The sequence below is a fragment of the Balaenoptera physalus genome (assembly GCF_965194825.1).
Source record: "Balaenoptera physalus genome assembly, chromosome: 1".
Lineage (NCBI taxonomy): Eukaryota > Metazoa > Chordata > Mammalia > Artiodactyla > Balaenopteridae > Balaenoptera > Balaenoptera physalus.
The window spans coordinates 162,063,915-162,086,224 of NC_138882.1; the positions used below are offsets into that span (position 1 = coordinate 162,063,915).

The 22,310-nt window shown below is 41.0% G+C and overlaps 1 protein-coding gene across 4 annotated transcripts in view; it reads left to right on the forward strand.

Moving 5' to 3' along the window:
• Positions 1 to 22,310, forward strand: part of HIVEP3 (HIVEP zinc finger 3) — a 508,837-nt gene that overhangs the window by 33,983 nt on the left and 452,544 nt on the right. Inside the window, exon 1 of one of the 4 annotated variants that reach the window (XM_082466055.1) lies at positions 5,206 to 15,068. The exons of the other annotated variants lie outside the window; for them this stretch is intronic. The gene's annotated coding sequence lies outside the window, so the exon portion shown is untranslated. Of the gene's footprint in view, positions 1 to 5,205; positions 15,069 to 22,310 lie in introns of those variants that run through there. 4 annotated transcript variants of the gene reach the window in all.

The window sequence follows — 22,310 nt, forward strand, 5'->3', positions numbered from 1 at the left end:
AAAATTTGTTTATTATGGTTTATTTGGAGGAAATGGGGGATGGGAAGACTGTGGAACATCTACCAATGATCCAATGATCTTTTCTAGTGGTAAGCCTTCACTTTTACCCTGCTGTGACCTTAAAGCTATCTGTGTAGAACCATTTTATAGAAAAATATCTAGATCTGGAAATTCCCAGGAAAATCATAAAAAAGAAACTAGTTATGAGAGACTGGATACCTTACTTCCAAATCACCAGCCAAGAAAATGTCATAGGTGTTTGGCAGGATGTCACATTTCCCACTTTAAGCTAGAAGCAGAAGCATTGAATTTTAGTTAACTCTGATGATTGTGCAATTTAACTAATAGTCTTAACTTTTAAACACTGGAGAAGGCTTTATTTGAGAGGAAGTATTTTCAGTTGCATGGTGCATTCAACTGATGGCTAAGCTTTCTACACCCAACACCTTCACTACTGATTCATTGTGTGCTTCTAACAATTCACTCTTTCTTAAATGTTGATTGCAAAACAACATCATCAGAAGGATGATCTTCAGAAGGATGATCTTCAGAAGGATGCACTGTGGCACCAACACTGGGACCTTAGGTGAGGTGCTAGGGCACCAGTCCTCTAGCCTTCCATGAGAAATGGCAACTTCTCTTGCGTTCATAAAGGTAGCCCCTCACTTGAGTCTTTACAAAATAAAGGAAAGCTGTGTACCCCCAAATGTTTGTTTGCCTGACTCATTTAATCATTCAGCAAATATATATGAGGGTCTACTATGTGTCGGACACTATTCCAGGCTCTCTTAGTGGACAAAACAGATTATAGTCATGCAACTTACTTCCTACTGGAGGGAGACATTCAGAAAACCCTATATAGTAATAAGGAAGTTATTTGTTCTTTAGAAGGAGATAAAAACTTTGGGAAAAGTAGAGCAAGGTAAGGGGAATCAGAGGTACAGGGTAGGCCTCATTGAGAAGGTGACATTGGAGCCAAGTCCTCTAGGGGGTTGGGTGGAGGGGACAGTGCTCCAGGCAGAGGGAATGGCCAGGACAAAGGCCCTAAGGTGGGCGCATCCAGGACAGCAAGGAGGCCTGTTGCAGGGGAGGTTTCTCTTCTTCGCTGATACAGATACTGTTTGAAGCAAAGACTCTAGAACTGTGTGACAGGAATGCTTACAGATAAAGCTAATATTTGAAACAAATATTAGGAGCCATAATGTTTACTAAATGAGTTGCTATAGTAGCACATTGGGAAACAGACAGCTGGGCTGTACCCCTACGGTTTCTGAGCCAGTTGGTCTGGGGTGGAAGCTCCAGAATTTTCCTTTCTAAGTTCCTGGTTGAGGCCGATGCTGCTTCTTTGGTCACTAAGAGAACCACTGCTCCACAGACAATGGGATTTCTCTAAGAGTGAAGTCTGTGGTACGTTTTAGGTATAGTTTATTGACAATTTGTTTAGGGATATATCTTTTACATAAATAGAGTCTATTCCTCAGTAGTTTGTACAGTCATATGTTGTGAAGCTCGAGCGGTCATCTGGTCCAACTCTGCCTTTTGGGCAATCATTTTTACCATTTTAAACCCCATTTTTACTAATGAGGCAGTCAAGATCCAAAGAGGTTACGGCTTGCCCAAGTCACATACTTAGGTTTTGGAAGAATTGCTGGTATGTAAAAGTAATGAAAATTAAGCTCCCTTCTCTTCCTTGTTTCTAGAACCAGGAGATGCAAACCTACTTAAGGTTTGCTTTCTAATTGGAGGAGGGGCACATTTTGGTTTTGACAGAGAAATCTGGAACTCCCAAGTCCCTGCTTTATCTCTGCCACATTTTTAGCCCTGGAATGCACTTTGGATTCTGCCTGTTTGGAGCTCATGTGCTTCTAGATTTCTCTCTTGGTCCTCTGATTCATTTCCTTGGTTTGCTTTCCTCTCCTCTTTCCTCCTCAGTTCCGCCTGGGGCCTGCTTCCTCACCTGCTTGTCATCTTCTCTGTGAAGGAGGTCCTCCTGCTAGGAGAGGCGGCCAGGCTGTATCCAACGACTGGCCTCCTCAGCAGTGACAGTGTGGAGGGGAGACCTGCCGCACAAGATGCCTCGTCACTTTGCCCAGATTTAGTACCTAACCCGGGATATTTACATTGATTTGTTCCTTTTTTTTTTTTTTTGGTGGCAAGATTTGTGAGATAGAAAAACTACACTTTTTTTTTTTTTTTTTTTAGAGAATTCAGGAACTTTATTTGCAACAACTTTGTGTGTGTGTCAGGGGGTGCGGGGGACACAGCTTGAAGCCAATGAATCCCCTCAATCGGAATGTATAGGTTAAACAAAGCTATTAAAAGGTGGAAAAACTACACATTTAACAGCAGCTTAATTTAACTGAAATCTCAAGTTTACGTCTGCCCAATGCATGTCGGAGGTTTTTCTCTTTACTGTGCTCTTGAGGTACTGATAGTGACATTTTTTGCCCTAAGGAGACATTTGCTCATTGAATTGGTCCCTTTAACCTCCCTGCACCTTAGTTTCCTTGTCGGCAAAGCAAGAGACATGATCCTTCTTTAGAAAGGAGACCTTGGGAGGTTCTGAGGCACCATGGCTTGGTTCCCTGCCAATCTGGGCAGCCTCAGGGGAGGGCCAAGATTTCAGGATCTGTGCCAGGAAGGAGTGCCTGAAAGACTTGCTTCCCAAAGCGATTTCTCTTCCCTCGCTATGGCCCTCTCTCTGGATCCACTGGCATCAGGGTGTGTGGACAAGGACCCCTCTGCTGAATTAAGCACAGGGTACTTTGCAGAGGGGCTCAGAAGACAATGAGGACTCATTTAGACTATGAGTTTTTCTCCCCTTTTGCATGATATTATCTTTGAGAAGCCAACTTTTTTATTGAGGTATAGTTGATGTACAGTATTATGTGTTTCAGTTGTATGACGTGATTTACAATTTTAAAAGTTATACTCCATTTATAGTTATTATAAAATATTGGCTATAATTCCTGTGCTGTACAATATATCCTTGTAGCTTGCTTATTTTATATATAGTAGTTTGTACTTCTTGATAGCCTACCTCTATCTTGCCTCTCCCCCTTTCCCTCTCCCCACTGGTAATGGCTAATTTGTTCTCTATATCTGTAAGTCTATTTAGAAGCCAACTTTTAAATCTTAATTTCTGTATAGGTCACTAATATTAAAAAAGTTAAAATATTAGTTAGCAGTTAAGAAAATTAAAAAAACCCAAATCCCTGGAAGGCAATAATGAATGACACTATTAAAATTTGCAATCTCCTCAGCCATGATAACAATCTCTTAACAAACTAACAGTAGACAGGAATTCCTTATTCTGGTAAAGAGTATCTACTAAAACCCTGTGGCAAATATCATCCTTAGTGATGGGACCAGGAATGTTACAAGAAAGCCTGCTATCCACCGATTGTATTCAACATTTTACTGGAGGGCCTAGCCAGTAAAATAAAACAAGAAAAAGAATGAAAAGGCACAAATATTGGAAAGGAAGAAATAAAGACCATCATTATTTGCAAGTAATCTAATAATTATGTATTTAGATAATCCAAAAGAATCTATAGACCTTTATCAAGGCCACTGACACAGGATAATATTTTAAAATTCAATTATATTTCTATATGTGAACCTCAAGTAAATAAAAATTGAGCTTAAAAAGATCATTTACAATGGCATCAAAACCATAAAATAGTCTGCAATAAAGCTAATAAAAGATACGTAAGAGCTCTAGATGGAACTATAAGCATTATTCTGATAAATTAAAGAAAACCTAGATAAATGGAGGGTTATACCATGTTCACAGATTATAAAGTCAGTATTTTAAAGATGTCAACTCTCTCCATGCTGATCTATAGGTTCGGTGCAATCCTAATTTTAAAAAACAGCCACATTTTTTTCTTACAGAAATTGACAAGTTGATTCTAAAATTTCTATAAAAACGTCCAAGGCAATCTTAAAGAAGAACAAAATTGGAATAATTACACTGCTAGGTATCAAGATCTATTATAAAGCTATAGTAATTAAGGCAGTATCTGGCACTAGAAAAGACATATAGACCATTGTAACAGAATATAGTTCAGAGATAGACTGACACACAAATGCTCACCTGGTTTTGACAAAGGTGACACTTAAGTGCATATATATATATATATATATATATATATATATATATATATATATATGGTTGATCTGTACAATGACAGTCCAGATTAATTACAGATCTAAATATGAAAGGCACAGGAAAACATCTTTATGACCTTAGGGTAAGCAAAGATAAGTAAACAGAACACAAAATATACTAACCATGATAGAAAATATTAACTTCATTAAGAATAAGAACTGTTCATTAAAAGGCACCATTAGGAGAATGAAAAGGCAGTCTACAGAGTAGGAGAAGATAATTGTAATACATTTGACAAAGGATTCACATCAAGGATATATAAAGAACTACAAATCAGTAAAGAAAGATGGAAAACACAGTGGAAAAATGGACAAAATTATTGAACAGGAATTTCACAATTAGGGCTATCCCAATGGCCAATAAACATTAAGAAAAGGTGCTCAATGGCATTAGTCATCAGGAATTTCAAATACCCATGTACCCACTGATGTTTAAAATTTAAAACAGACAAACAATAGCAAGTGTTGGCAAAGATGTAGAACAAGTGGAACTCTCATATACCACTGGTGGGAGCATAAATTGGTATAACCATTTTGAAAAACCCTTTGGCAGTATCTACCAAAGCTTAATATATGCATATTATTCTGTGACCAAGCAGTCACATCCCTAGATACATATCCAACAGAAGTGTGGACATCTGTTCCACAAGATATAAGTACAAGAATATTTTTAATAGCTCCAAACTGGAAGCCACCCAGATTTCCATAAACATTAGGATGGATAAATAATTTGTGATATAAAAATTTTGCAGTCTCATCTCAGGATTGTTAACAAATGTCTTTCTTGTTTTCACTGTCCAGCCACCATGTGTGGGCAAAGTGCCAGAATCGCTTAGCCTCCAGAACTTGCCCCAGGCAGAAGGGGGAAACCCCTCATGGCCCATGGCTCACTCTGCTGTATGAGCACATGGGCAGGGCGGGCGGGGGGACCTGCAGGCAGAGTGCCATCTGAACAACTCTCCATTTGGGCTGCCGGCTTGTCTGTAGGAAAGTGAAATTCTTGGGGTCTGACCGGTCCGTGGAGGCAGTTCACAAGTCTGGAGCCCCCTCTGCCACAGCAGGTCCCAGTGGATTGGTGGTCAACACTGATGGTGCCCGGCTGTGGTCTGGCCTCTATATTTAAAGCACCACCAGGTGATTTTAAGGTACAGCCAGGACTGAGAGCGCAGTAATGACAGGGAACTGACTGCCTCTGAGTCTGCTTTTGCAGACGTCTCTCAGGGCCAGTCTCCATCTTTCCTGGCACCTGAGCAGGTAGAGGGATTTCCCAGCGAGTGAGGCTGTCACCTGAGCGAGTGGGTGAAGCTACTTGACGGGTGTGACTTGCCACCCCTTCGTGACTGACACAGCCGGCAGGAGTCTGGGCCATGAGACAGACCCCTCTGGTTACCGTGGCTGCTGGGCCATCTGGGTCTGTCTCACTGAGGCCCCCGTTCTGAAGGTGTCTGTTGAGAGGCGCTGTGGTGGACGGCATGGGCGGAGGGGATAGTTTGGTCCCATCTTGGCAAGATGTTCTCTGCGTCAACGGGTGGCGCGCAGACAGTTGCTGATTGTCACATTGTGTGTCTGATGCTTTTCCTTTTTTTAAAAAAACATAAAGACCTACTGTTTCTAAAGAGAACTGGCAATCAACCAGAATAGTGTGAGGTGAACACTTGCTTAGAGGGGGAAGGCACTGTTTGCCATTTGGCTACTTTTAGTGCATATGAGCAGGGGCACGGGCACCCACAATCAGAACTTATGCAGGTCATGTGCTGGAGAGTGGTCCTGGAGACCCCCTGCCTCACCGGGGTTAGTCCTGTAGTTAATGGATTGTGGGGACATGCCGGGGGTTCCTGGGAAGGGGGCCAGGGTACGGTAGGCAGTGGTGGGACAGTTAAGAGACTTAGGTAATGGCTATTTACTAAACAGTAAAAAAAAAAAAAAAAAAAAAAAAAATCACTATTTTACCAACCAGTATGCCTGCAGGGGTGCATACTGTCCAGATACCAGGTCTGCTTGTAAAAGATGCTAAACACTCCAGTTAACCTCAGCTAGAGTGTGAGACGAGCCAGGGCTAAGTGGAAAGTATTGTGAGGGCACGGCTGAGTCTGTCTGATCATTGTCCTATGTGTCCTCAGGGCCTAGGCTGGGCACACAGTAGGTGCACAATAGGGCTGGGCACATAGTAGGTGCACAATAAATACATTCTTGATCCCAGAACCTGGTCTTTCAGCCCTTGTGACTCTCCTAGTAATAGGTGGCCACAGAAGCCTCAATATTAAAGAAACACTCTTGAACATGACAATGAGCTGCCTCGGGTCCTGTGTAGAAAGGTTATCCCCACATGCCAGGCTGCCTTTGTGGGCATGGCATCTGTGGGAGGGAGAGGATGTTTTCATGCCACTAGTGTAGGAGGAGCCCTTAATCTGGATTAGTTTATGGATTAGCAGATCGCTCCCAGCCTCTCTTGACAATGTGTCCTGGTGTCCTAGCCAGCGTTGAGGCTATGCTCACAGGTTCATGCTTTGGAGCTGACAGTTCTGTCTAGATTATGTTATTATACATCTGCTTGCTTGTTCTCTTGAAGATTGCTTCATTTCAGTGTAGTATTCATCACTGTCTCTTTTTTTCTGTCCCCTTGCTCTCCATTTTTACTTTATGATTTATCTTGAGTGGGGGCACTCCAGGGTTGGGGTTAAGAGCGCAGACTCTGTATCTGGACTGCCTGGGCTCAGTTCAGTGCAGCTTTCCATTTTGAACGTTTCGTGAAAATCTTTGTCAGGTGAGTTGTTTAGGTGCTGGCTTGAATGTGTCTTTAGTATACCTCTCAGCAGCATATATTGTAGGAGAGCTGTCATCCACCAGCAGTCCTCCCCAGCGCGTGAGGCACACCACACTCAAGTCTGGGGGACTGTGAAGATGTATTCCCACATCTGAGATGGAAGAAATCCCCCCACATATCTGGGAGTTAGACTGTGATGGTTAAAGCTGTATGTGACAAGCATACTCTCCCATCCTCCTCTTCTTCCTTTGGGAAGCTGCTACCCCACCTCATGTGGTCCTGGTGGGGCTGTCCATTAAGGTGATGGGTACTGCCTTCTGTTCTCACGTGGACATGTGATCTACGCTGGGCCAACCTTAGTATGACAGCTCCTTAGTCACGGTGAGAGGTTTAGGGATGGGTGTTTTTCCCATTTGGGTCACAAAGATGCCTCGCTGAGGCTCGTCTACTAGCTCTAGTGGGGAAGACGGTGCTCTTCATTTACGCTAGCAAGTGGTAGCTAAGCTTCTCAATATGTGAGTTAACAAGTTACCATTTTTTACTAGTTTGACTTGGGTTTCTGTTAACTGCAGTTAAAATAACCCTGTCTAGCAGAGTTCAGAAATGTTTGAAGATGCTAGATTTTGTAGAGTGCCCTGACATGGCCCCATAAGAAAACACGGAAAAAAGGATGGATCAAATTGCTGTCTGGCTTGACTTTCTTGATGATTGAAGAGTGGGTCCCCAAGGCATTTCTTCTGTGACTTGATCACTATCCTTATTGGACGTCACAACTAACTCTGTCCTTTCCATTGTGTTCCCTCTCCTTGGAATGCTGTTCCCTTTGACTTCTTAGCTTCTTGATAGCTTATTCATCATTCGGAGTTCCACTCAAATATTTCTTTTCTGATACCGTCTCTGATCCTGCTGGTCAGATCCCTTCTTTTCCGTCTCTGAGTTCCCCCAGCTCTTTAATTTTTCTCTATTTATCTCAACTTGCATTATGTTATAATGAATTGTCCACATGTCCCATTTGCCCTCTGGAGTTTTCCTGGCTTTGAGATTCTAATGGTAATGGCTTGAACGCCCATTGATGTGAGATGCACACCTGGCCTGCTGAGGAGATCCTGGGCGGGACTGCCGGGGAGGTACTTATAAAAAATTCACCTGTATCTCCCTCTAGCACTTTTATGAGTTAATTTTTTTATTTACCCCTTTGCTCCAATTCTAATTTCTTTTGATTTAAAGAGTGAGACTGGGAATCTAATTCAGGGACTTAAAAAAAAATTATCATGGGAGATTTTTACTTTTTTATTTAGTTGGTTTATATTTTCTAAATTTTCTACAATGAGCGTGTGTTGCTTTTGTAATTAGAAAAAAGTATTAAAAACACGAAAAATGATTCCCAGTTATGTAGATGGTACCAAAATAAGAGTGGCAAAATAGCCTGAGAGAAGTGCTAGGGACAGCTTACTTTATCTTCTAGCAATCTTCTTGTACTATAGGAGACATAAGAAACCCATTTGTTAACTAATGCCTGATTATTTCAAATATTTCTAATGTTTTGAATGGTCAGACCTCAAATAAGGGTTTATGATCTTATTTTCAATGATTAGCTTTGGCATCCAACACTGTCTAACATAGATGCTCAATTTTACATTTGGCACAACTAAGCCATGTGCAAACCGCTTACTCTCAGGATGTTGCATATATCTGCCAGGTGGTGTACAAACATCCATTTAAAGTAGAAGGCAGAGGCCTATCTGCAATGCTCAGTATTCTCAAAGAATATATAAAGTTGAGCAAAAACCATGAAGTCGTGAGGGTATACCTTTTGCTTAATTTCCCGTCCTTATTTCATAAAATGTGCTAAATATCCAGGATCAAAAGTGGAAGGAAACAGACAGTGAAGATCAGTTGAATGGGGCAAAATTCAATGTCCAGTCTCCTGAAGGTACAATAGTGAGGCAAAAATGATTGAACACAATACTTAATTTAGAGGAAATTAAGACACAGTACAAACTTTTTTGACATGAAATGTGAACCAAACGTCTTATGTTCATTTTTTATGGTATACTGGCTTTCATTTTTCACATTAATGTTATATTTTACCCCCTTGCTAATCCTTATTTTTAATAGTCACGCTTTTAACACTCTAAGGGGCGTTTTGTTCCTTGAAGTTAAGCCAGAGTACCTTAGGATATTTTACAAACACATCCATCGAAATTGCTGACTTCTCCAGTTTTGACAATTTACTAAACTGATATAACAGGTAGTTCAATTTAGCCGCTGTATAGAGAGCAATCGTTTAGCACAGTTTGATATTTAACACTGCAGCTTAACCATAAAAAATACAATTTATGCTAATATGTTCTATTCAGGCCTGTTTCCAACAAAGCCTACAATTTAGCCACTTCGAGTTCTCACAACTGCTGTTTACTAATAATGCTTGATTTCAACAGAAAAAAACATTCCTTCAATTCAAACAACATGGGAAACTCGTATTTTGAGGGAAGTTAATCATTTGGTGATTCTTTAATCCTCATGCTGAAAGTTGGTTGTAATTTTCACATCTCCTCTGTTTTCTTTCTTCATGTTACATTATGTTTTGGACCCTTACAGAATAAAAACAAGTACAGCATGTTCACAGTTTATGCAAGGGATGCATTCCGAAAACACTCACATAATTCAAAACTTACACAATTTGAGTCTGATTCTCCCAGAGGGATAAATATAAAGTAGGATTTGCTTGACTTTGCATAAAGAGAAGAGGTATTTATTGTTTTATATGACACTAAAATTGGCCAAAACTGCGACTGCACTGCGTATCCTTTGCCTCCGCTCTCACGTCTGTGGAATTGTTAGACTGTTCATCTCTTTGTGTGTTTGTGCTGCTGAGTGAAGAATGGGATGGAGCTCCTTCCAGCCCATGGAGCAGCTACAGCAGGGACAGTGGTGGGACATTAAAAACATGCCACAAAGTCATTGGCACTCCTTCCATTGAGAGGCTGGTCTGTGCCGCTTCCTCTTGAATCAGGGCTGGCTGTGGTTGCTTTGATCAACAGTGTAGAGCAGAAGTGACACCGTGTGACTTCCAGTGTGTAGTAGGCAGAATAATGCCCTTCCCCTGCTCCTTCATAGATATCCACATCTTAATCCCTAGAATCTGTGAATATGTTACCTTATGTGGCAGATTGGGCTTTGCTGATGTGATTAAGTTAAGGATCTTGAGATGGGAAGATTATCCAGATGGGCCCAGTGTAATCACAAGTGTCCTTATTCAGAGGGAGACAAGAGTATTAAAGAGAGATTTGAAGATGGTACAGTGCTGGCTTTGAAGGTAGTGGCAGGGGCCATGGGCCCAGGAATGCAGGTGGTCTCTAGAAGTTGGAAAAGACAAGGGAATGAATTCTCCCCTAGAGTCTTCAGAAGAAATTCGGCCCTGCCAACACCTCAATTTTAGCTCAGCGAGATCCATTTGGGACTTCTGACCTCTAAAACTGTAACCCAGCAGTTATAATCTCTCTCATCTTAATTTATCTTCACCTTTCATTAAACCCACCTCCATCCTTCCTTTTGCTTAGGATAAAGCCTTTGGTGCCTAAATATTTTGTATGATGTGTGTGTGTGTGTGTGTGTGTGTGCTTGTGTGTGTGTGTGTGTGTGTGTGTGTATATATATATATATATATATATGATATCTGTATATATTTATATCAACTTTCTTTTGGTATTTGCATTATGTATCTTTTCCAACTTTCTATATCTTTATATTTTATACAGGTCTTTTGCAAATGGCATATATACAGCTGGATTTGGTTTTATATTCAGTCTGACAATTTGATTTTTAGCTGGAATATTTAGTTCATTCATATTTAATGTTACCTCTGATCTATTTAGGTTTACATCTCTTATTTGGGCTTGCTGCTTTTTCTGCCAATTTCTATGTTTTATTTTCTTTCCTTTCTTGTCTCCTTTTTGGTTATCTCATATCATTCCATTTTTTTTCCTTCCTGGTTCTGAATGTATGCACTCTATTTATATTTAGTGATTCCTCTGGAAGTTATAATATACATGCTTCACTCATCAAAGTCTAAAATTAATAAATTTCTTTACCCTCTTGAATTTCTTTACCCACTAACCTCAGAACACTTTGATTTCATTTACGTCCCTCCTGATTATAAATTATGTTGGCATGCATTTTATTCCTTAAAAAAAAAACCTCACAAGGCATTTTTTCTGTTTTATGCAAATAGTGTCAATTTAGATTTATTTACATCTTTGTTACTTTTTTAGCTCTTCTTCCTTTTTGTAGCTCAGATCTTTCATCTGGGATTACCGTTCTTCTTCTTGGAAAAATATTTTTTAGAATTTCTTTTAGTGAGTATCTCCTGGTATCAAATTCTCTCAGTTTTTGTTTGAAAATGTTTTTATTTTGCTCCCATTTTAAAAAGATGTTTTTGTTGAGGATACATTTCCAGATGGGCAATTGTATTCTCTTAATACATTGAAGATATCATTCCATTGTCTTTGGCCTCCACTGTTGCTATTGGGAAGGCAACTGCCAGTCTTTCAAAGTAATCTGTCTTTTTTCCCTGGCTGTTGTTAAGATGTTTTCTTTGTTTTAGTTTTATGAAGTTTCACTATAATGTGTCTGGAAGTGGATTTCTTTTCACTTACCGTGATTGTGTTTCACTGAGTCTTTTGAATCTGTGATTGGCGTCTTTCATTTGTTCTGAAAAATTCTCAATGATTCTCTTAAAATATTGCTTTTATCCCGTTCTCTCTCTCTTCTTTATCTGGGACTTGGAATAAATGTATGTTGGACTGAATCCTCTCTGTATCTTAATATCTTCTCTGGTATTGTCTCTCTTTGCAATATTTTGGGTAATTTCTTTGGACTTTCTCGCTAATTCTCTCTCCAACAATGTCTAATCTGTTGTTAAACCCAGACATTGATCTTCTGTGCTTTTTTTTTTTTTTTTTTTATTCTGGAGATTCTCTTTGGTTATTTTTCAAATCTTTCATGATTTCCAGATTCTTGTTCCCTGCAGATATTGTCAGGCTTGTGCTTTATTTCTTTAAACAAAGTAAGCATGATTGTTGTATACTTTGTGTTTCATAATTCCCATAACACTAGTCTTGGCTGATGTGTTTCTGCTGATGTTGTCTGCTTATAATATGTTGTTTCCTAGGGTGCTTGGGTGTTTTTTCTCTGTGAGTTTCACATTGTCCTTTAAAAAGTAGTTTGTGGGAATTCTTTGAGGCCAAAGATGAAGGTGCCCTTCTCCAGAGAGAATTTTTCTTTTTTTTGCTTCTGTCAGGTGCCTAGGATCATTCCTGCTCCAATATCATTTTAAAATAAATTTACAGCTTGATTTTTTTTGGGGGGCCTACACAGGGGAAATACATTTTGGCAGTAACTTCTTGCAAGGACTGCCTTTTCTCTTTCTCTAGTTATCCTTCTTACTTATTCCTTAACCCTCCGCAGATCCCTGCTCAAATATCGCATCAGCAGAGCCTTCCCTAACCACTCGATATGAAATACTATCCCTGGGTAGCACCACTTTCTAAACTACCTTATTTTGTTCATAGTACTCTTTACCACAGAGAATGCTCTGGAATTACTCATTTATTTGTTTATTGAGTCTCTTCTTTCACTATCATGTATGACTAAATGAACAGTATCTCAGATACTCAGAATCCTTTAGACATGATTCAATATAGTAGAGCAGATAGATTTTTTTTTTTTAAATCAGAGATATTGGAAGTACAAAATGGCATCTGGAATAATCTATTGCCCTTTAGAGGTCTGCTTAGTTAAAAAATTAAACCTCTTTCTTTCCCCAAATCTAACTCATTTTTAAAAACATCACATTTTAAATATAACTGATGAAGAGTATTCATTGAATACTCTGCCAGAAGGGCAGTACATATCTTAATAAATAGTTTGTTAAATGGGCAGTGATTAATAAATACATTTGTGCTAAACATTTCCTAGTCAACAGAAAAAAATTGTATCCACGTGAGGGGAGCTGTGTCGCTTGTTCAACAAATACAGAACTTCTACGTTATGTATGGTAGACTCGCTGTTATGGAAATGAATATGATAATGCTTTTGTTAAAATAATATTCCATGTCTTGTGCAAGGAAAACCCAAGCAGATTACTTCAGTTTGGCATAAAAATTGTCCTCCACTTCTGAACACTCAACAACTAGCTATTTATATATAAGTGGGCTCTCCTCTCTCAGGATTTCCTACGTTTTCTATTCTGAAGGGGCCTTAGAGAGCAGGTTGCTCTCTCCCCTAGGCTTTATGATGAGGACACTGAGGCACAGATAGCATGACATGAGAGAGGTTATGCTTAAGAGGGGATATTAAGATACAGAGACGAAACAGTCCAACAAACGTTTATTCAGAGTCCCAGACAGAGAAGGGAGAGCGAGAATGGAGTAAGGGATCCAGGTCTTGGCTCAGCAGACTTCCCATCCGCTATGGCTGCCTCCCACTCTGTAAAGATCTTAACTTTGAACTAGAGAGAATATGTCTGTGACAAGTTGAGCATGCGTGGATCGCTTTTTAAACTCACTTTTGTATTCACAGAAGAGATTTGATATGTTAGCCCTGGGCTGAATGTTTTCCTACTGTATTAGGAGGCAAATGACCCCGTAGCCAACCGGACACGAGCAGACATCTAAGACGGGCCTCCTTTGAGCCACTATCCTTGGTGGCTAAGTGGGATGGCATGGCATCTCCTCCTTCTGGCTATTGCCCCTCCCCCTGACCTGACAAGCAGGGCCAACTCAGCATTTCTCAGACTTAGAAGAAATATTTAGCAGGCCACTCAAGTTCTTTCCTATGGCCTGCATGATTCCGTGTGACCTGGCTCCTGCTTACTTCTTGCATATTTTCTTGAGCTACTATCATCTAACTACAGTCCAGCCTCTTCTGGAACTCACCATGCTTTTCATAGTTCATAGCCTTTAGCTAGCTTTCCATTCTTCCCAGGGCTGGCTCCTTCCCACCTGACCTTCCCTGCTGCTCTGTCAAAAACAGGCTCTCTTTTGTTCTCTGTCTCAGCACCTTGTTTGTTTCTTATGTAGCACCTGTGACAGTTTGTAATAGTTTTATTTATTTCTTTATCATTCATTCATCATTCATTCATTCATTCTCTGTTCCTTTACTAGATTGTGTGCCCCAGGAGGGCAGGAAAGTCATGTGTTTGGTTTAGTGAGCCTATGGGCTGCTTGCATATAAAAGGCAACCAGTGAGCACCTATTGAATGAATGAATATGTGATGAAATGACGTCTCAGTTAGAGTTACCTCTGAACTCTCTATCCTGTGGCTTGCATGGACCTTCCCCCTCATATCTGTCCATTAGCAAAATCAGATTTTTGTGTTAAAGGTGAATGAAGTTTTTCACAATAAACAAAGCTTCTCTGCTATCTTGTCCTTCATGGTTTCTCTTTATCTTCTTTTTTATCTCTTTATCCATCTCCTCTGCCTTCCAGGTGATTTTTTCCCCTCCTTTAAAGCTGGGCTCCTCACCATAGATTTAGTTTTTCTGGAATGTTAATTCTGCTTCTGGATATTTCTCAGGCATTTTTAAGTTCTGAATTCGTATTGCTTTTCTCTTCATTTCTCATTAGCTCTGTCATGTCAACTTTGATTTGACAGCTTTGATCTCTTTGTTTTTCTTTTCCACTCAGGTGATATTCCTTTTAAGTTTCCTTAAACATTATTATTTAAATTCTTCCCCATATTTTTTTTCTTGCTGTTGTTGAAGAGCCCTTATTTGTTGTCTGCTTCTTCTTTTTTTTTTAACCAAGGAAAATTCTACCCAGGCCTATTATTTGGTCCAAAAAATAGTATGAAAAAATTTTTTTCTTGATTCCTCTACTTCTTTACCTGGCTATGCTGGAATCCTCCACTTTGCAGGTGAGAGTCTGTATTTTTGTTAAGTCCTTCCACTGCCCATGGAAGGTGGGTCTAGGGCTGAGCCTTTCTGGAGGGTGGTCGTCATCAGTAAACTTTGCTTCTTTTTTTCTCTTTCTAGTTAAAAATAAAGCCCCCCCCCCCACCAACCCCAAACAGAACAAAGCCTCCAGGAGCCAATCGTCCGCACAGAGAGAGGTGAATCATGATGTCCTAGTGAGTCTCTTTAGCTTTGGTGTCCTGTTCCATCCTGCTTGGGGGTGAGCCAGCCACTTAGGAGTGTGGAACTTGTGGTTCCAGGGCTTGGCCTGGTGTGACTGTATTTTTTCTCCACCTACCTGTGCCTCTGTTTGCTGTTGCTGTTTTCTGCTAAGACAGTTAATCTTTTCTGGTTATTCTCTCATCCCTTTCCTTCCTTCTCATTCACATTCTGGGGGAGGGTTGGCTCTATCTATCCGTGTGTCTTTACTTAAGGAAAAGGATAACAGCGAGCATCATGTTTTGAACTATTGAGTGTGTTCCCTACTTTATAGTATTTGCGCTTGTCAAATACTATAATTTTAGATTGAGTTTTAAATGCATGGTGTTAATGAGTATCATTTCCTCCTTCAGGGAATCACTCATGCTGGTCTTTTGTTTTGTTGGCATTTATTTGGTTCAACCAACATTTACTGGGCACCTGCTTTGTACCAAGCAGAGCCCTGGGAATACCAAATGGTCCCTCTTTGTCTTCCAATTTGTCAAGACCTATTTGTATTTTAACTGTTGTTTTCTAAATCGGCATGTTTAATGATGCACCTCCAATTCTATCACCTATTCTGTCAGCAAGTAATTAATGAAAATGTTAAATAGTACTGGGCAAGAACTGACCCTTTTGGAACTACATTTGTTAAATTCCCCCAAGCTGACATTTACACTGACCTGTTAATCAATTTTGTGTTCACTGGATACATAAATTATAGTTTCCCAGTTTCATGATGGGTAGGTCAAACAAGATAAAACCTTCAGCATTAACTAAATTCCTCTCCTTGAAGGACAAGGATCATCAGATTTATTCTCAAAACCATGTTGATTTTCACCCTAGCTGGAGCTGCTTATTAAAATAAATAAGAGCTGGCTTTCATGTTTTCCAAAGACTTGGAGTGCTACAGTAGGCAAGGAATTAGTTCCAGTAACGCCTTTAACTGCTTTTGTTTGTAAGGAGGATTTTGTTATCTTTGAATTCCTTTTTGAATTTCCATTCTGAAAACTTTAGTAATAGTTGTCACTCAAGTCGATTCTGAGCTTTCCAGCCCCTTTGACATGAATGACATATATGGCTCCAAGTTTCAATGCTGTATGTTTGTTGCTAATTAAAAACAAGCAAACAAGGAAAGCTTATAAAATACCACCATGAGGAAATCCACTTTGGAGGCATATGCTTTGAAGTATATGTAGGGGTACTCACAAGTGGGGTAAATATATTCCCATCCCCTCATCCTTTCATCCCCAAACATTTCTTTACTTTGAATGACTCACCTCCAGAAATACCTACTCTTCCCTCCATTTAAATTTTCGGTAAGGTGCACCTCTGTCCTATCTCCTAAAGCTGCTAATTGTTAGAAGTTTAGGCCCTAAAGGTGGGAGGGAACCCTTTGTTGATCTTGGTCCTCCATGCATTCCCAGTGCAGAATTAAAGGCATGGCTTACAGTAAATATGCCTTTTGGGAGTCTTCCAAAATTAATGTGTTTAAGTTTTTAAAATATAATCCCAACAGGGAATGGTTTCTATAGCTAGGGGCTGTGCTTAGCCAATTGAGATAGGCATACTCTCTGAAGAAGTAATATGAAATGTTCAACATATTTTGTAGCCCCATACAATGGGGGGTACGGAGTATTGGCATAAGAATGAAATTCTGGCAAAGTGCAGGTTTTTCTTTTCTCCAGAGTGATTAAGTCTTATCTTAAAGTATCATGGTAACTTTACTGGGCCACCTAGCTTCTGTGGTCATGCTTACTTTTCAAACAGTTCCTGGATATTGGTTCATGATAATGTTGGCCTAATGTGAAATGGGATATTTTCTTTCCTATTTCCTGTCTCTGCTGTCACCTTTCAGAGGATATAGAGGAAAGGGAGTCCCAGCATGATGAATCCAGTGGCGGAGGCATGAAAAACTCTTTACATTTATAACAGAATACAATTCCCTTTTCTTTTAGTGCCTTACATTTTCTTGTTAATCCTCACACAACTTTTTCTAGTGGATAAAGTCTCCATTTCACATAGGAGGAGATAGTGGGGGGCGAGCCCCAGTGGTCCTGTAAGTTGGGGAAGGTCACAGAACGAGTAAGGTGTGCAGGAGGATTCACGGCGGCTTTCGGAGTCCAGCCCCCTCCCCCCGTACTCAGCCCAGCAGGCCTGACACAGCTGAGCCTCTGCCTTCTCTTCACTTCCTCCCTTCTCCCTGTAGTCCAGGCTCCTGGAATCTTTTGACTTTATTTTCTGATGAGGCTCCTATGAGCTTTTTCCAGGTGGTGTTCTTTTGAGGTCTTACCCAGCCCTGTGAAAGGCTGAGGTGGTGCCAGGCTACCTGGAAGAGCTTGCTACCTTGGGGATGGCCAGCCTCCTGTCACCTGTTCTTGGCTTTTCACCCTCCTGGCTGCTACTCTGAGGGAAGAGCTTCCCTTCTCCCCTCGTTCCTGGGCCCCACTTGCCAGGGCCCACGCACGCCTTGTAACCACTAGGTGCCTCCCCTTTCGCAGGGCAGTGGATCCTGGCGGTGCTTCTGACCCAGGCTTCTCGAAGCCTCGCTCAGCCATGCAGGATGAGCTCTGCTGGGCATGGCTTGCCCTGGTCTGATCTCAAGTTCTGGGCCCCGAGCTGAGACACCAGCAGGCCCGTCCCTGCCTTGCGTTCCTTCGGGAGTAGTATTTGCTCAGCTGCAGAACTTCTGCCCCAGTGGAACTGTCCCCCAGTTTGTCTTTCAAGACATTTATCAGAGAAGAAAATGATGACAGCCTTTGCTCTCCCTGGGGCTTACCCATGTGTTAGTGTTAATAAGCCTTAGTTGTACCAAATCCAACAGCTCATGCCTGTGGACCTCAAGTGGTCCCATTCATAGCCCCCTTTGTAAAAACAGCTTTATTGCGGTACAGTTTGCATGCCATAAAATTCAGCAGTCTAAAATGTAAATATAATGATTTTGGAGCTGTGCAACTATCACCACAACTAGTTTTAGAATATTTCTATCACCCCCAAAAGATCTGTTGTACCCACTTACAGTTAATCTCCATCTCAGCCCCAGGAAACCTCTAATCTACTTTGTGTCTCTGCAGAGCTGCTTTTTGTGGACATTTCATATAAATGGAATCGTACAATTTATAGTCTTTTGCATCTGGCTTCTTTGAATAAGCATAAGGTTTTTGAAATCCATCCATGTTATAGCCTGTATCAGTAGTCTGTTTCTTTTTATTGATGAATAGTATTCCAGTGTATGGATAGCCCACATTTGGTTTATCCATTCACCAGCTGATGGATATTTGGGCTGTTTCCGCCTTTTGGCTATTATGAATAATGCTGCTGTGAACATTCACGCACACGTCTTTCTGTGGACACATGTTTTTATTTCTCTTGAGTAGATACTTAGGAGAGGGAATTGCTGGGGTCATAGGATAAGTTTATGTCTAACTTTTTAAGAAACTGCCCAACTGTTTTCCCAGGTGGTTGCACCATTTTACGTTACTATCAGCAATGTATGAAGGGTCCTGTTTCTCCACATCCTCGCCAATACATTCCCTTGTAATTTAAAGGTTAGCTCAGACACTGCCGAGTGAAAGCCTGCCACTCTGCCTGTTCCTTTTCGGGGCATTGTACCCTTACTGGACTGCAGATTCATTCATTCAGGCATTTCTGCTCCCCCAAAGTCAGTCTAAAATGGCCACAGAAAATATAACTTCACAATATTCATATTCTTGCTCCCCTCACTAGTAGCGGATTCTTTTTTAGTTTTTTTTCTCTTTATGGGAGATACTTTTTCTCCTGTCTCTTCCTCTTCTTATAAGGACATCAATTAGGACCCCATCCATATGGTCTTATTTAACCCTTAATTATCTCTTTTAAGGCTGTCTCTCCAAATACAGTCACATTGGGGGATAGGGCTTCAACATATGCATTTTAGGGGGACAGAATTTAGTCTATACCACCATAAACCACAGCTATAGGCTGGAGGGGTCATATTTCTCAGCTTGGGGCTCCATAAAGGCTGAGAACCCCCAATCTAGTAGATTCCTTTGTGCCTTACTGAAAGGCTGAATAGAGACATAGACTTAGGTCTTAATGGAAAAAAAAGGAATAAAAGTACTGACAGACACAGTTTTGGCAGGGAACCACTCATTTTTTAAATTCCAGAGCCATTGCCTATTGGCAGTATGATTAATTTTTTTCTTGACTCTACAGCATTAAACTGTGAAATTATTCCTCAGTTACATGTTGTTCATAACCCCAAATCTTCTTCCCATGCTTCTAAAATCTGACTTTAGAGCTAAAGCGTTGAGGAGAGGTATTCTGCCCTGAATAGGGTCAGGAAAAGCTGGATTCCTGGAGGACTCAGACAATGGAGCAGACACAGCAGGGAGTCTCACTATTTTGCCTTTGGCGGGAGGCAAATATGGAGTTTGTCACTTATGCTTTGAGTCTCACAGCATGTAGTCCCCCTACGACATAGTCCCTGAACATTGCACATTCTCAACAAATCCATTGCACTGGAGGCCTCTCTTTTATTTGCAAATGTTACGATCTGTGAGTTTGATATCACTGGTGTGACAGCCTGGTGTTTCCTGAGCTGCCTGGTCCCCGTCTCTTGTTCGTGCTCAGGCAGGAGCATCAGTCGGCTGGGGAGCTGCAGGAGGACGGTGCTCACTTCTTTGCCTGCACCTGCTTCCTCCCCTGGCTGGCAGGCCGGCACCTCCTGAGGCTAAGAGAGGAAGGAAGGAAGGCAGCTGGGAGGTGGGAGAACTTGGGAGTCACATCCCTCTCCTGGGGTGGCTATTTCCCTCACTTGGTGGTAGCAGCAGGTGGCAGCTAGAACCAGCTGGAGCCTTTGGATAGCAGAGTTGCAGGACCAGGGAAGGTAATCATTCTCATGCTGTCCCTGCCAGGCCCTGTCCTGAACTCCCTGTCTGATTTTTGGTTTTGCCCTATCTCTTTCTCTCTCCTTTTCCACTTCAGTCAACTCACCCTAGTTTACATACTCCATCTGCCCAAACTCCCTCTTTCCATTCCTCGGCTCACCTACTTCCTTGCTCCTTGGGTTCTAAACAGGTAGGCTGTGAGGGGTTTTAAAGTTGTAAACTTTGGAGATAAGTTTAGCACTGTGGTCGTATTCGTTTGCAAGGGCTGCTGGAACAAAGTGCCACAAACTGGGTGGCTTAGCTTATTAGAACAAAAATTTATTGTCTCCTAGTTCTGGAGGCTAGAAGTCTGAAATCAAGGTGTTGGCAGGGCCATACTCTTGCTGAGGGTGCTAGGGAAGGATCTGTTCCCGACCTCACTCCTAGCTTCTGGTAATTCCTTGGCTTGTGGCGGTGTAACTCTAGGCTTCACATGATGTTCTCTCTGTGTGCGTGTCTGTTCAAATTTCCCCTTTTTATTTAAAATTTAAAAAAAAATTTTTTTGTTTTTTAATTGAAGTATAGTTGATATACAATGTTGTGTTAGTTTCAGGTGTACAGCAAAGTGATTCAGTTATACACACACACACACACACACACACACACACACACACACACACACGTATTTCAGATTCTTTTCCCTTATAAATTATTACAAAATATTGAGTATAGTTTCCTGTGCTATATGGTAGGTCCTTGTTGGTTATCTATTTTATACGTAGTGGTGTGTTTATGTTAATCCCAGACTCCTAATTTATCCCCTCCCCCTTTCCCCTTTGGTAATCATAAATTTGTTTTCTATGTCTGTGAGTCTGTTTCTGTTTTGTAAATAAGTTCATTTGTATCATTTTTCTAGATTCCACATATAAGTGATATCATATGATATTTGACTTTCTCTGTCTGGCTTACTTTACTTAGTATGATAAGTAAACATGGTCCATCCGTGTTGCTGCAAATGGCATTATTTCATTCTTTTTTATGGCTGAGTAATATTCCATCGTGTGTGTATATGTGTATATATATCTATATATCTATATCTCACAGCTTCTTTATCCATTCATCTGTTGATGCACATTTAGATTGCTTCCATGTCTTGGCTATTGTAAATAGTAAATTTCCCCTTTTTTTATAAGAACACCAGTCATATTGGATTAGAGGCTCACTCTTCTCCAGCATAATCTCATCTTAATTTAACAAGCTACATCGTCAGTGACCCTATATTCATAGCAGTAGTTTTGACTTACTATGAGAAATAACTTTAGATAGAGTCTGAGTCAGGGTTTCTAAGAATATGCTTGTAAATAAATACTGTACCATACATTTTAAAAATATTTATTTATTTTTGGCTGCATTGGGTCTTTGTTGCTGTGCACAGGCTTTCTCTAGTTGCAGCGAGCAGGGGCTACTCTTCATTGCAGTGTGCGGGCTTCTCACTGCAGTGGCATCTCTTGTTGCGGAGCATGGGTTCTAGGCACGCAGGCTTCAGTAGTTGTGGCACACGAGCTCTAGAGTGCAGGCTCAGTAGTTGTGGTGCATGGGCTTAGTTGCTCTGCGGCATGTGGGATCTTCCCGGGCTGGGCTTGAACCTGTCTGTGTCCCCTGCATTGTCAGGCGGATTCTTAACCACTGCGCCACCACGGAAGTCCCTGTACCATACATTGTTATATCATGCTTACTTTTAAGATAGCAAGAGATGGAAATTACATCTTATTTACATTAGGAAGAAAAGAAAGGGGCAGTGACATTTGCATGTGTGACTTCTCGTAGGCAGAATTAGAACAGACCAGAGGTTGAGCAATCCTTTGGCTGTCTGTTTCCGGGTAGCATTCTGGAACAAGCAAGCCCAGCAAGTCAGGGTAAGAATTGATTGGGAGCTTCAAGTTCGGTTTCTGGCCTTGAATGCCGCTGCCTGAGCCAACTGTTCATTCTCTCCCAGGCTTAGAGTACTCCATCTCGGGAGATGGAATAATGCTGCCTTGGAGAGGAGTGTTAGGAATGAATGGATTATGTGTTTAGGAGATCCTCTGATGAGCACTATAAGGATAGCAGTAACTTTTAATTACCACTTGGGATAGACACGAAAAATGATCTTCCCTTTTGCATTCATCTCCATGGGTCATAGCTGCAATCACAGGTGTGGAGGTGAACATTGTTGATATGGAGGTGACCTCAAAGGCAGATCAAAGAGAAAATCAATCAGGTGGGTGAATTCATGGGTCTTGAAGTAAATTTCTGAGTGTGGTACATGCTGTTCAGATTCTGGCATGAGGACTGTTCACCCTGCTGTGAGAGCTGACCAGGTGTGCTTCCACT